Here is a 15,958-nt window from a genome sequence, read left to right on the forward strand (position 1 = left end):
TTATGCCTGAATTAAAGGAATAAATTGTAAATTTATTTATGAAATTATATTAATTTCTAATATTAACATTAAATCATAATCTATAATAAAATTTATTTACAATAAAAATTCAATTAAAACTTTATCTCCTATAATAAAATTTTAAAAAAATTTTTTTATGTAATTTAAAAAAAATATTAAATTGCAAATTTAATTTTAATAATAAAATTATTCATAAATTATAAATAATTAAAAGCAAAAGTAAAGATAGTTATAATTATAAATATATAGTAACTTAATAAGGATTTATTTATTTGATTTGATTTAAATTTATAGTTAAATTTAGCTATATAGTTATAATAAGTTATATTAGTTAAATTTATATAATTAAAACATATAATAATAGAAGTTAGAATATAAATTATTCTGTATATATATATATGGTTTTTAATTATGTTTTGTAATATGATTCATTTTATTGTAAAAGTTAAAAATGGTGGTAATTGGGCATTTATAAATATAATAATATTAAATATAAATTTATTATTATTAAAAAAATAGTTTATACTATTTTTGTGTAAGATTTTAAATTCATTTAAAATTTTTAATGTTACTCATACAGTTATTCTATAAAATGTTAAATATCAATATAATAAATAATCATTTGTGTAAGCTGCAATAAGAATGAATCTTGTGTGGAATATTGAAGAGTAGTTTAATAATAGTGGGTAATAATTAATATTAAAGGCTATTAGAGTAGGTATAATTCCTCTAATTAATAAAATAGATAAAATTATTTTATTTTCTGGGATAGATATAGAAAATAAAATTAATGGTATAATTTTAATTAATACTAAGGCTGTAAATATTATATTATATGAAATTTCTTTTATAACTAAATTTATTCAGTAATTTATTGGATAAATTCCTAATTTTAATCAAAGGCCAAGTAATAAAATTAAATTAAGGATTATTTCAAAGCAAAATATTAGTCCTATTAAAATTATAAATGATGCTAGAGTAGAAATTAAATAAAATGTTATAGCTGCTTTTTTTAAGTAATTATAATTTAATATAATAGCAAAAGTTAAAGTAGTTATTTCTAATGAAATTCATATATAAAATGGTTCTGAAATAAAAAGAAATGAAATTGAAAGGGCTAATAATATAAATAAACATAATAATGTAAATGGCCTGGAAAAAATAATATACAATTTTAAATTGAGCATACAAGTGTTAAAATATTTATCTTATTTTTAGTTTGTCTTAAATTATATTTTATTGTATCAGCATATAAAATTTTGAATTTTATGGAATTAATTTAAATTAATAAATATAATTTTAATCTTATATAATTTATATAAAAGATATAAATATCTATTTTTAGAGTATGAATCTACTAGCTTAAATTTAGCTTACTTATATTTATAAAAATGGGTTAATTAATTAAAATTATTTTATAATTTGAATAATTAGTATAAATAATACATATAAAAATAATATAAATTATACATTAATAATATAAATATAAGTATAATAAGGTAATATAATATAATTAATATAAATTATACATTAATAATATAAATATAAGTGTAATAAGGTAATATAATTAATATAAATAATATAAATAATATAAATAGATTTATTAATATATAAATAATTTAATTAATATAAATAAGTAAAATTTATTTAAATACAAATAATACAAATAGTATTAATATAAAAGTATTAATAAATAATTTAAATAATTTAAATAACACAAATAATATAAATAATTTAAATAATATAATTAATATAAATAATACAAATAATATTAATATAAATAATATTAATAATGTGAATTTTACAATTATCATATAAATATTATATGGAGGTTTTTTTTTTTTTTTTAGGATATAAATTCTTAATTTACTATAAATTCTTAATTTACTATAAATTCTTAATTTACTATAAATTCTTAATTTACTATAAATTCTTAATTTACTATAAATTCTTAATTTACTATAAATTCTTAATTTACTATAAATTCTTAATTTACTATAAATTCTTAATTTACCATCATATAAATTCTTAATTTACTATAAATTCTTAATTTATCATCATATAAATTCTTAATTTACTATAAATTCTTAATTTATTATAAATTTTAAATTTATAAATATTAACATTAAATCATAATCTATAATAAAATTTATTTACAATAAAAATTCAATTAAAACTTTACTTCTTATAATAAAATTTTAATTAGTAATAATGATTATGAATCATATGATTTATTATATCAAAATAATCCTTTTTTCAGGCATATTACTTATATATATATATATATATATATATATATATATATATATATGATAAATTAATAAAAATTATTATAATAAAATAATTTACTAGGATATAAATTCTTAATTTATTATAAATTCTTAATTTACTATAAATTCTTAATTTACCATCATATAAATTCTTAACTTACTATAAATTCTTAATTTACTAGGATATAAATTCTTAATTTACCATCATATAAATTTATTGTTGAATTTAATAATAGTATATAAATTTTAAGTATTAATTTATACTATATATATATATATATATATATATATATATATATATATATATATATATATATATATATATATATATATATAATAATAATAATAATAATAATAATAATAATAATAATAATAAATTAAAACAATTTTTAATTTACTATAAACTCTTAATTTACTATAAATTCTTAATTTACTATAAATTCTTAATTTACCATAAACGTTAGGATTATAATTTATTAGGTATTTTTAAAACAACAATATTCAAATTACTATAAATTTTTAATTTAAATGTAATATTTATACAATAAAATAATTTACTAGGATATAAATTCTTAATTTACTATAAATTCTTAATTTACTATAAATTCTTAATTTACTATAAATTCTTAATTTACCATCATATAAATTCTTAATTTACTATAAATTCTTAATTTACTAGGATATAAATTTTTAATTTATTATAAATTTTTAATTTATTAATATTAACATTAAACAATAATCTATAATAAAATTTATTTACAATAAAAATTCAATTAAAACTTTATCTTTTATAATAAAATTTTAATTAGTAATAATGATTATGAATCATATGATTTATTATATCAAAATAATCCTTTTTTCAGGCATATTATATATATATATATAATGATATATATATAATGATAAATTAATAAAAATTATTATAATAAAATAATTTACTAGGATATAAATTCTTAATTTACTATAAATTCTTAATTTACCATCATATAAATTCTTAATTTATTATAAATTCTTAATTTACCATAAATTCTTAATTTACCATCATATAAATTCTTAATTTACTATAAATTCTTAATTTACTAGGATATAAATTCTTAATTTACTATAAACTCTTAATTTACTATTATATAAATTTTTAATTTACTATCATATAAATTCTTAATTTACTATAAATTCTTAATTTACTAGGATATAAATTCTTAATTTACCATCATATAAATTCTTAATTTACTATAAATTCTTAATTTACCATAAACGTTAGGATTATAATTTATTAGGTATTTTTAAAACAACAATATTCAAATTACTATAAATTTTTAATTTAAATGTAATATTTATATAATAAAATAATTTACTAGGATATAAATTCTTAATTTACTATAAATTCTTAATTTACTAGGATATAAATTCTTAATTTACCATAAACTTTTAATTTACCATTATATAAATTCTTAATTTACTATAAATTCTTAATTTACTATAAATTCTTAATTTACCATCATATAAATTCTTAATTTACTATAAATTCTTAATTTACTATAAATTCTTAATTTACCATCATATAAATTCTTAATTTACTATAAACTTTTAATTTACTATTATATAAATTCTTAATTTATTATAAATTTTTAATTTATTAATATTAACATTAAACAATAATCTATAATAAAATTTATTTACAATAAAAATTCAATTAAAACTTTATTTCTTATAATAAAATTTTAATTAGTAATAATGATTATGAATCATATGATTTATTATATCAAAATAATCTTTTTTTCAGGTATATTATATATATATATATATATATATATATATATATATAATGATAAATTAATAAAAATTATTATAATAAAATAATTTACTAGGATATAAATTCTTAATTTACTATAAATTCTTAATTTACTAGGATATAAATTCTTAATTTACTATAAATTCTTAATTTACCATCATATAAATTTATTGTTGAATTTAATAATAGTATATAAATTTTAAGTATTAATTTATACTAATATATATATATATATATATATAATAATAATAATAATAATAATAATAATAATAATAATAATAATAATAATAATAATAATAATAATAATAATAATAATAAATTAAAACAATTTTTAATTTACTAGGATATAAATTCTTAATTTACTATAAATTCTTAATTTACCAGTATATAAATTTATTGTTGAATTAAATAATAGTATATAAATTTTAAGTATTAATTTATACTAATATGTATATATATATATATATATAATAATAATAATAATAATAATAATAATAATAATAATAATAATAATAATAATAATAATAATAATAATAATAATAATAATAATAATAATAATTTACTAGGATATAAATTCTTAATTTATTATAAATTCTTAATTTACCATCATATAAATTCTTAATTTACTATAAATTCTTAATTTATTATAAATTCTTAATTTACTATCATATAAATTCTTAATTTACTATAAATTCTTAATTTACCATCATATAAATTCTTAATTTACTAGGATATAAATTCTTAATTTACTATAAATTCTTAATTTACTAGGATATAAATTCTTAATTTACTATAAATTCTTAATTTACTATAAATTCTTAATTTACCATAAACGTTAGGATTATAATTTATTAGGTATTTTTAAAACAACAATATTTAAATTACTATAAATTTTTAATTTAAATGTAATATTTATATAATAAAATAATTTACCATCATATAAATTTTTAATTTACTATAAATTCTTAATTTACTATAAATTCTTAATTTACTAGGATATAAATTCTTAATTTACTATAAATTCTTAATTTACTATAAATTCTTAATTTACCATAAACTCTTAATTTACTAGGATACAAATTCTTAATTTACTATAAATTCTTAATTTACTATAAATTCTTAATTTACTAGGATATAAATTCTTAATTTACCATCATATAAATTCTTAATTTACCATCATATAAATTCTTAATTTACTATAAATTCTTAATTTACCATAAACGTTAGGATTATAATTTATTAGGTATTTTTAAAACAACAATATTCAAATTACTATAAATTTTTAATTTAAATGTAATATATAATAAAATAATTTATTAGGATATAAATTCTTAATTTACTATAAATTCTTAATTTACTAGGATATAAATTCTTAATTTACTATAAATTCTTAATTTACCATCATATAAATTCTTAATTTACTATAAATTCTTAATTTACTAGGATATAAATTCTTAATTTACTATAAATTCTTAATTTACCATCATATAAATTCTTAATTTATTATAAATTCTTAATTTACTATCATATAAATTCTTAATTTATTAGGATATAAATTCTTAATTTACTATAAATTCTTAATTTACTATAAATTCTTAATTTACCATCATATAAATTCTTAATTTACTATAAATTCTTAATTTACCATAAACGTTAGGATTATAATTTATTAGGTATTTTTAAAACAACAATATTCAAATTACTATAAATTTTTAATTTAAATGTAATATTTATATAATAAAATAATTTACCATCATATAAATTCTTAATTTACTATAAATTCTTAATTTACTAGGATATAAATTCTTAATTTATTATAAATTCTTAATTTACTATAAATTCTTAATTTACTAGGATATAAATTCTTAATTTACCATTATATAAATTCTTAATTTACTATAAATTCTTAATTTACTAGGATATAAATTCTTAATTTACTATAAATTCTTAATTTACCATCATATAAATTCTTAATTTACTATAAATTCTTAATTTACTATAAATTCTTAATTTACCATAAACGTTAGGATTATAATTTATTAGGTATTTTTAAAACAACAATATTCAAATTACTATAAATTTTTAATTTAAATGTAATATTTATATAATAAAATAATTTACTAGGATATAAATTCTTAATTTACCATAAATTCTTAATTTACCATAAATTCTTAATTTACTATAAATTCTTAATTTACCATCATATAAATTCTTAATTTACTATAAATTCTTAATTTACCATAAACGTTAGGATTATAATTTATTAGGTATTTTTAAAACAACAATATTCAAATTATTATAAATTTTTAATTTAATTGTAATATTTATACAATAAAATAATTTACTAGGATATAAATTCTTAATTTACTATAAATTCTTAATTTACCATCATATAAATTCTTAATTTATTATAAATTCTTAATTTACTATAAATTCTTAATTTACTAGGATATAAATTCTTAATTTATTATAAATTCTTAATTTACTATAAATTCTTAATTTACTAGGATATAAATTCTTAATTTACTATAAATTCTTAATTTACTATAAATTCTTAATTTACTAGGATATAAATTCTTAATTTATTATAAATTCTTAATTTACTATAAATTCTTAATTTACTAGGATATAAATTCTTAATTTACTATAAATTCTTAATTTACTAGGATATAAATTCTTAATTTACTATAAATTCTTAATTTACCATCATATAAATTCTTAATTTACCATTATATAAATTCTTAATTTACCATAAACGTTAGGATTATAATTTATTAGGTATTTTTAAAACAACAATATTCAAATTACTATAAATTTTTAATTTAAATGTAATATTTATACAATAAAATAATTTACCATCATATAAATTCTTAATTTACTATAAATTCTTAATTTACCAGGATATAAATTCTTAATTTACTATAAATTCTTAATTTACCATCATATAAATTCTTAATTTATTATAAATTCTTAATTTACTAGGATATAAATTCTTAATTTATTATAAATTCTTAATTTACCATAAACGTTAGGATTATAATTTATTAGGTATTTTTAAAACAACAATATTTAAATTACTATAAATTTTTAATTTAAATGTAATATTTATACAATAAAATAATTTACTAGGATATAAATTCTTAATTTATCATTATATAAATTCTTAAATTACTATAAATTCTTAATTTACTAGGATATAAATTCTTAATTTATTATAAATTCTTAATTTATTAGGATATAAATTCTTAATTTACTATAAATTCTTAATTTACTATAAATTCTTAATTTACCATCATATAAATTCTTAATTTACTATAAATTCTTAATTTACTATAAATTCTTAATTTACCATTATATAAATTCTTAAATTACTGTAAATTTTTAATTTACTATAAATTCTTAATTTACCAGGATATAAATTCTTAATTTACTATAAATTCTTAATTTACCATTATATAAATTCTTAATTTATTATAAATTCTTAATTTATCATCATATAAATTCTTAATTTACTATAAATTCTTAATTTACCATCATATAAATTCTTAATTTACTATAAATTCTTAATTTACCATAAACGTTAGGATTATAATTTATTAGGTATTTTTAAAACAACAATATTCAAATTACTATAAATTTTTAATTTAAATGTAATATTTATATAATAAAATAATTTACTAGGATATAAATTCTTAATTTACTATAAATTCTTAATTTACTAGGATATAAATTCTTAATTTACCATTATATAAATTCTTAATTTACTATAAATTCTTAATTTATTAGGATATAAATTCTTAATTTACTATAAATTCTTAATTTACTATAAATTCTTAATTTACCATAAACGTTAGGATTATAATTTATTAGGTATTTTTAAAACAACAATATTCAAATTACTATAAATTTTTAATTTAAATGTAATATTTATATAATAAAATAATTTACTAGGATATAAATTCTTAATTTACTATAAATTCTTAATTTACTAGGATATAAATTCTTAATTTACTATAAATTCTTAATTTACTATAAATTCTTAATTTACTAGGATATAAATTCTTAATTTACTATAAATTCTTAATTTACCATCATATAAATTCTTAATTTATTATAAATTCTTAATTTACTATAAACGTTAGGATTATAATTTATTAGGTATTTTTAAAACAATATTCAAATTACTATAAATTTTTAATTTAAATGTAATATTTATATAATAAAATAATTTACTAGGATATAAATTCTTAATTTACTATAAATTCTTAATTTACTAGGATATAAATTCTTAATTTACTATAAATTCTTAATTTACCATAAACGTTAGGATTATAATTTATTAGGTATTTTTAAAACAACAATATTCAAATTACTATAAATTTTTAATTTAAATGTAATATTTATATAATAAAATAATTTACTAGGATATAAATTCTTAATTTACTATAAATTCTTAATTTACTATAAATTCTTAATTTACTATAAATTCTTAATTTACTAGGATATAAATTCTTAATTTACTATAAATTCTTAATTTACCAGGATATAAATTCTTAATTTACTATAAACTCTTAATTTACTATCATATAAATTCTTAATTTACTATAAATTCTTAATTTACTATAAATTCTTAATTTACTATAAATTCTTAATTTACTATAAATTCTTAATTTACTATAAATTCTTAATTTACCATCATATAAATTCTTAATTTACTAGGATATAAATTCTTAATTTACTATAAATTCTTAATTTACCATCATATAAATTCTTAATTTACTATAAATTCTTAATTTACTATAAATTCTTAATTTATTATAAATTCTTAATTTACTATAAATTCTTAATTTACTATAAATTCTTAATTTATTATAAATTCTTAATTTACTATAAATTCTTAATTTACTATAAATTCTTAATTTACTATAAATTCTTAATTTACTATAAATTCTTAATTTACTAGGATATAAATTCTTAATTTACTATAAATTCTTAATTTACCATCATATAAATTCTTAATTTATTATAAATTCTTAATTTACCATTATATAAATTCTTAATTTACTATAAATTCTTAATTTACTATAAATTCTTAATTTATTAGGATATAAATTCTTAATTTACTATAAATTCTTAATTTACCATCATATAAATTCTTAATTTACTATAAATTCTTAATTTACTAGGATATAAATTCTTAATTTACTATAAATTCTTAATTTACTATAAATTCTTAATTTACTATAAATTCTTAATTTACTATAAATTCTTAATTTACTATAAATTCTTAATTTACCATAAACGTTAGGATTATAATTTATTAGGTATTTTTAAAACAACAATATTCAAATTACTATAAATTTTTAATTTAAATGTAATATTTATACAATAAAATAATTTACTAGGATATAAATTCTTAATTTACTATAAATTCTTAATTTACTAGGATATAAATTCTTAATTTATTATAAATTCTTAATTTACTATAAATTCTTAATTTACTATAAATTCTTAATTTACCATTATATAAATTCTTAATTTACTATAAACTCTTAATTTACCATAAACGTTAGGATTATAATTTATTAGGTATTTTTAAAACAACAATATTCAAATTACTATAAATTTTTAATTTAAATGTAATATTTATATAATAAAATAATTTACTAGGATATAAATTCTTAATTTACTATAAATTCTTAATTTACCATTATATAAATTCTTAATTTACTATAAATTCTTAATTTACCATAAATGTTAGGATTATAATTTATTAGGTATTTTTAAAACAACAATATTTAAATTACTATAAATTTTTAATTTAAATGTAATATTTATATAATAAAATAATTTACTAGGATATAAATTCTTAATTTACTATAAATTCTTAATTTACCATCATATAAATTCTTAATTTACTATAAATTCTTAATTTACTAGGATATAAATTCTTAATTTACTATAAATTCTTAATTTACCATCATATAAATTCTTAATTTACTATAAATTCTTAATTTACTATAAATTCTTAATTTACTATAAATTCTTAATTTACTATAAATTTTTAATTTACTATCATATAAATTCTTAATTTACTATAAATTCTTAATTTACTAGGATATAAATTCTTAATTTACTATAAATTCTTAATTTACCATTATATAAATTCTTAATTTACTATAAATTCTTAATTTACTATAAATTCTTAATTTATTATAAATTCTTAATTTACTATAAATTCTTAATTTACTATAAATTCTTAATTTACTAGGATATAAATTCTTAATTTATTATAAATTCTTAATTTATCATCATATAAATTCTTAATTTACTATAAATTCTTAATTTACTATAAATTCTTAATTTACCATCATATAAATTCTTAATTTACTATAAATTCTTAATTTACTATAAATTCTTAATTTACCATAAACGTTAGGATTATAATTTATTAGGTATTTTTAAAACAACAATATTTAAATTACTATAAATTTTTAATTTAAATGTAATATTTATACAATAAAATAATTTACCATCATATAAATTTTTAATTTACTATAAATTCTTAATTTACTATCATATAAATTCTTAATTTACTATAAATTCTTAATTTACCATTATATAAATTCTTAATTTACTATAAATTCTTAATTTACTAGGATATAAATTCTTAATTTACTATAAATTCTTAATTTACCATTATATAAATTCTTAATTTACTATAAATTTTTAATTTATTATGATATAAATTTTTAATTTACTATAAATTCTTAATTTACCATTATATAAATTCTTAATTTACTATAAATTCTTAATTTACATCATATAAACTCTTAATTTACCATAAACTCTTAATTTATTAGGATATAAATTCTTAATTTACTATAAACTTTTAATTTATCATCATATAAATTCTTAATTTATTATAAATTCTTAATTTACTATAAATTCTTAATTTACTATAAATTCTTAATTTACTATAAATTCTTAATTTACTATAAACGTTAGGATTATAATTTATTAGGTATTTTTAAAACAACAATATTCAAATTACTATAAATTTTTAATTTAAATGTAATATTTATACAATAAAATAATTTACTAGGATATAAATTCTTAATTTATCATTATATAAATTCTTAATTTACTATAAATTCTTAATTTACTAGGATATAAATTCTTAATTTATTATAAATTCTTAATTTACCATCATATAAATTCTTAATTTACTATAAATTCTTAATTTACTATCATATAAATTCTTAATTTACTATAAATTCTTAATTTACCATTATATAAATTCTTAAATTACTATAAATTTTTAATTTACTATAAATTCTTAATTTACCATCATATAAATTCTTAATTTATTATAAATTCTTAATTTACTATAAATTCTTAATTTACTAGGATATAAATTCTTAATTTACTATAAATTCTTAATTTACTATAAATTCTTAATTTACTAGGATATAAATTCTTAATTTATTATAAATTCTTAATTTACTATAAATTCTTAATTTACTAGGATATAAATTCTTAATTTACCATCATATAAATTCTTAATTTACTATAAATTCTTAATTTACTAGGATATAAATTCTTAATTTACTATAAATTCTTAATTTACCATAAACGTTAGGATTATAATTTATTAGGTATTTTTAAAACAATATTCAAATTACTATAAATTTTTAATTTAAATGTAATATTTATATAATAAAATAATTTACTAGGATATAAATTCTTAATTTACTATAAATTCTTAATTTACCATCATATAAATTCTTAATTTACTATAAATTCTTAATTTACTAGGATATAAATTCTTAATTTACTATAAATTCTTAATTTACCATCATATAAATTCTTAATTTACTATAAATTCTTAATTTACTAGGATATAAATTCTTAATTTACTATAAATTCTTAATTTACTATAAATTCTTAATTTACTAGGATATAAATTCTTAATTTACTATAAACTCTTAATTTATTAGGATATAAATTCTTAATTTACTATAAATTCTTAATTTACTAGGATATAAATTCTTAATTTACTATAAATTCTTAATTTATTATAAATTCTTAATTTACTAGGATATAAATTCTTAATTTACTATAAATTCTTAATTTACTATAAATTCTTAATTTACCATCATATAAATTCTTAATTTACCATCATATAAATTCTTAATTTACTATAAATTCTTAATTTACTAGAATATAAATTCTTAATTTACTATAAATTCTTAATTTACCATCATATAAATTCTTAATTTATTATAAATTCTTAATTTACTATAAATTCTTAATTTACTATAAATTCTTAATTTACTATAAATTCTTAATTTACTATAAATTCTTAATTTACTATAAACGTTAGGATTATAATTTATTAGGTATTTTTAAAACAACAATATTCAAATTACTATAAATTTTTAATTTAAATGTAATATTTATATAATAAAATAATTTACTAGGATATAAATTCTTAATTTACTATAAATTCTTAATTTACTAGGATATAAATTCTTAATTTACTATAAATTCTTAATTTACTATAAATTCTTAATTTACCATAAACGTTAGGATTATAATTTATTAGGTATTTTTAAAACAACAATATTTAAATTACTATAAATTTTTAATTTAAATGTAATATTTATATAATAAAATAATTTACTAGGATATAAATTCTTAATTTACTATAAATTCTTAATTTACTATAAATTCTTAATTTACTAGGATATAAATTCTTAATTTATTATAAATTCTTAATTTACTATAAATTCTTAATTTATCATAAACGTTAGGATTATAATTTATTAGGTATTTTTAAAACAACAATATTCAAATTATTATAAATTTTTAATTTAATTGTAATATTTATACAATAAAATAATTTACTAGGATATAAATTCTTAATTTACTATAAATTCTTAATTTACTAGGATATAAATTCTTAATTTACTATAAATTCTTAATTTACCATCATATAAATTCTTAATTTACTATAAATTCTTAATTTACTATAAATTCTTAATTTATTAGGATATAAATTCTTAATTTACTATAAATTCTTAATTTACTATAAATTCTTAATTTACCATAAACGTTAGGATTATAATTTATTAGGTATTTTTAAAACAACAATATTCAAATTACTATAAATTTTTAATTTAAATGTAATATTTATATAATAAAATAATTTACTAGGATATAAATTCTTAATTTACCATAAATTCTTAATTTACCATCATATAAATTCTTAATTTATTATAAATTCTTAATTTACTAGGATATAAATTCTTAATTTACTATAAATTCTTAATTTACCATCATATAAATTCTTAATTTACTATAAATTCTTAATTTACTATAAATTCTTAATTTACTATAAATTCTTAATTTACTATAAATTCTTAATTTACTATAAATTCTTAATTTACCATCATATAAATTCTTAATTTACCATAAACGTTAGGATTATAATTTATTAGGTATTTTTAAAACAACAATATTCAAATTACTATAAATTCTTAATTTACTATAAATTCTTAATTTACCATTATATAAATTCTTAATTTACTATAAATTCTTAATTTACTAGGATATAAATTCTTAATTTACTATAAATTCTTAATTTACCATTATATAAATTCTTAATTTACTATAAATTTTTAATTTACTATAAATTCTTAATTTACCATCATATAAATTCTTAATTTACTATAAATTCTTAATTTACATCATATACTCTAATTTACCATAAACTCTTAATTTATTAGGATATAAATTCTTAATTTACTATAAACTCTTAATTTATCATCATATAAATTCTTAATTTACTATAAATTCTTAATTTACTAGGATATAAATTCTTAATTTACTATAAATTCTTAATTTACCATCATATAAATTCTTAATTTACTAGGATATAAATTCTTAATTTACTATAAATTCTTAATTTACTATAAATTCTTAATTTACTATAAATTCTTAATTTACTATAAATTCTTAATTTACCATAAACGTTAGGATTATAATTTATTAGGTATTTTTAAAACAACAATATTCAAATTACTATAAATTTTTAATTTAAATGTAATATTTATACAATAAAATAATTTACTAGGATATAAATTCTTAATTTATCATTATATAAATTCTTAATTTACTATAAATTCTTAATTTACTAGGATATAAATTCTTAATTTACTATAAATTCTTAATTTACCATCATATAAATTCTTAATTTACTAGGATATAAATTCTTAATTTACTATCATATAAATTCTTAATTTACTATAAATTCTTAATTTACCATTATATAAATTCTTAATTTACTATAAATTCTTAATTTACTAGGATATAAATTCTTAATTTACTATAAATTCTTAATTTACCAGGATATAAATTCTTAATTTACTATAAACTCTTAATTTACTATCATATAAATTCTTAATTTATTATAAATTCTTAATTTACTATAAATTCTTAATTTATCATAAACGTTAGGATTATAATTTATTAGGTATTTTTAAAACAACAATATTCAAATTACTATAAATTTTTAATTTAAATGTAATATTTATATAATAAAATAATTTACCATCATATAAATTCTTAATTTACTATAAATTCTTAATTTACTATAAATTCTTAATTTACTAGGATATAAATTCTTAATTTACTATAAATTCTTAATTTACCATAAACGTTAGGATTATAATTTATTAGGTATTTTTAAAACAACAATATTCAAATTACTATAAATTTTTAATTTAAATGTAATATTTATATAATAAAATAATTTACTAGGATATAAATTCTTAATTTACTATAAATTCTTAATTTACTAGGATATAAATTCTTAATTTACTATAAATTCTTAATTTACCATCATATAAATTCTTAATTTACTATAAATTCTTAATTTACTAGGATATAAATTCTTAATTTACTATAAATTCTTAATTTACTATAAATTCTTAATTTACTAGGATATAAATTCTTAATTTACTATAAACTCTTAATTTACTAGGATATAAATTCTTAATTTACTAGGATATAAATTCTTAATTTACTATAAATTCTTAATTTATTATAAATTCTTAATTTACTAGGATATAAATTCTTAATTTACTATAAATTCTTAATTTACTATAAATTCTTAATTTACTAGGATATAAATTCTTAATTTACTATAAATTCTTAATTTACTAGGATATAAATTCTTAATTTACTATAAATTCTTAATTTACCATCATATAAATTCTTAATTTATTATAAATTCTTAATTTACTATAAATTCTTAATTTACTATAAATTCTTAATTTACTATAAATTCTTAATTTATTATAAATTCTTAATTTACTATAAACGTTAGGATTATAATTTATTAGGTATTTTTAAAACAACAATATTCAAATTACTATAAATTTTTAATTTAAATGTAATATTTATATAATAAAATAATTTACCATTATATAAATTCTTAATTTACTATAAATTCTTAATTTACTAGGATATAAATTCTTAATTTACTATAAATTCTTAATTTACTATAAATTCTTAATTTACCAGGATATAAATTCTTAATTTACTATAAATTCTTAATTTACCAGGATATAAATTCTTAATTTACTATAAATTCTTAATTTACCATAAACGTTAGGATTATAATTTATTAGGTATTTTTAAAACAACAATATTCAAATTACTATAAATTTTTAATTTAAATGTAATATTTATATAATAAAATAATTTACTAGGATATAAATTCTTAATTTACTATAAATTCTTAATTTATTAGGATATAAATTCTTAATTTACCATAAATTCTTAATTTACTATCATATAAATTCTTAAT

Source organism: Megalopta genalis, unplaced genomic scaffold, assembly GCF_051020955.1.
Source record: "Megalopta genalis isolate 19385.01 unplaced genomic scaffold, iyMegGena1_principal scaffold0237, whole genome shotgun sequence".
Classification (NCBI taxonomy): domain Eukaryota; kingdom Metazoa; phylum Arthropoda; class Insecta; order Hymenoptera; family Halictidae; genus Megalopta; species Megalopta genalis.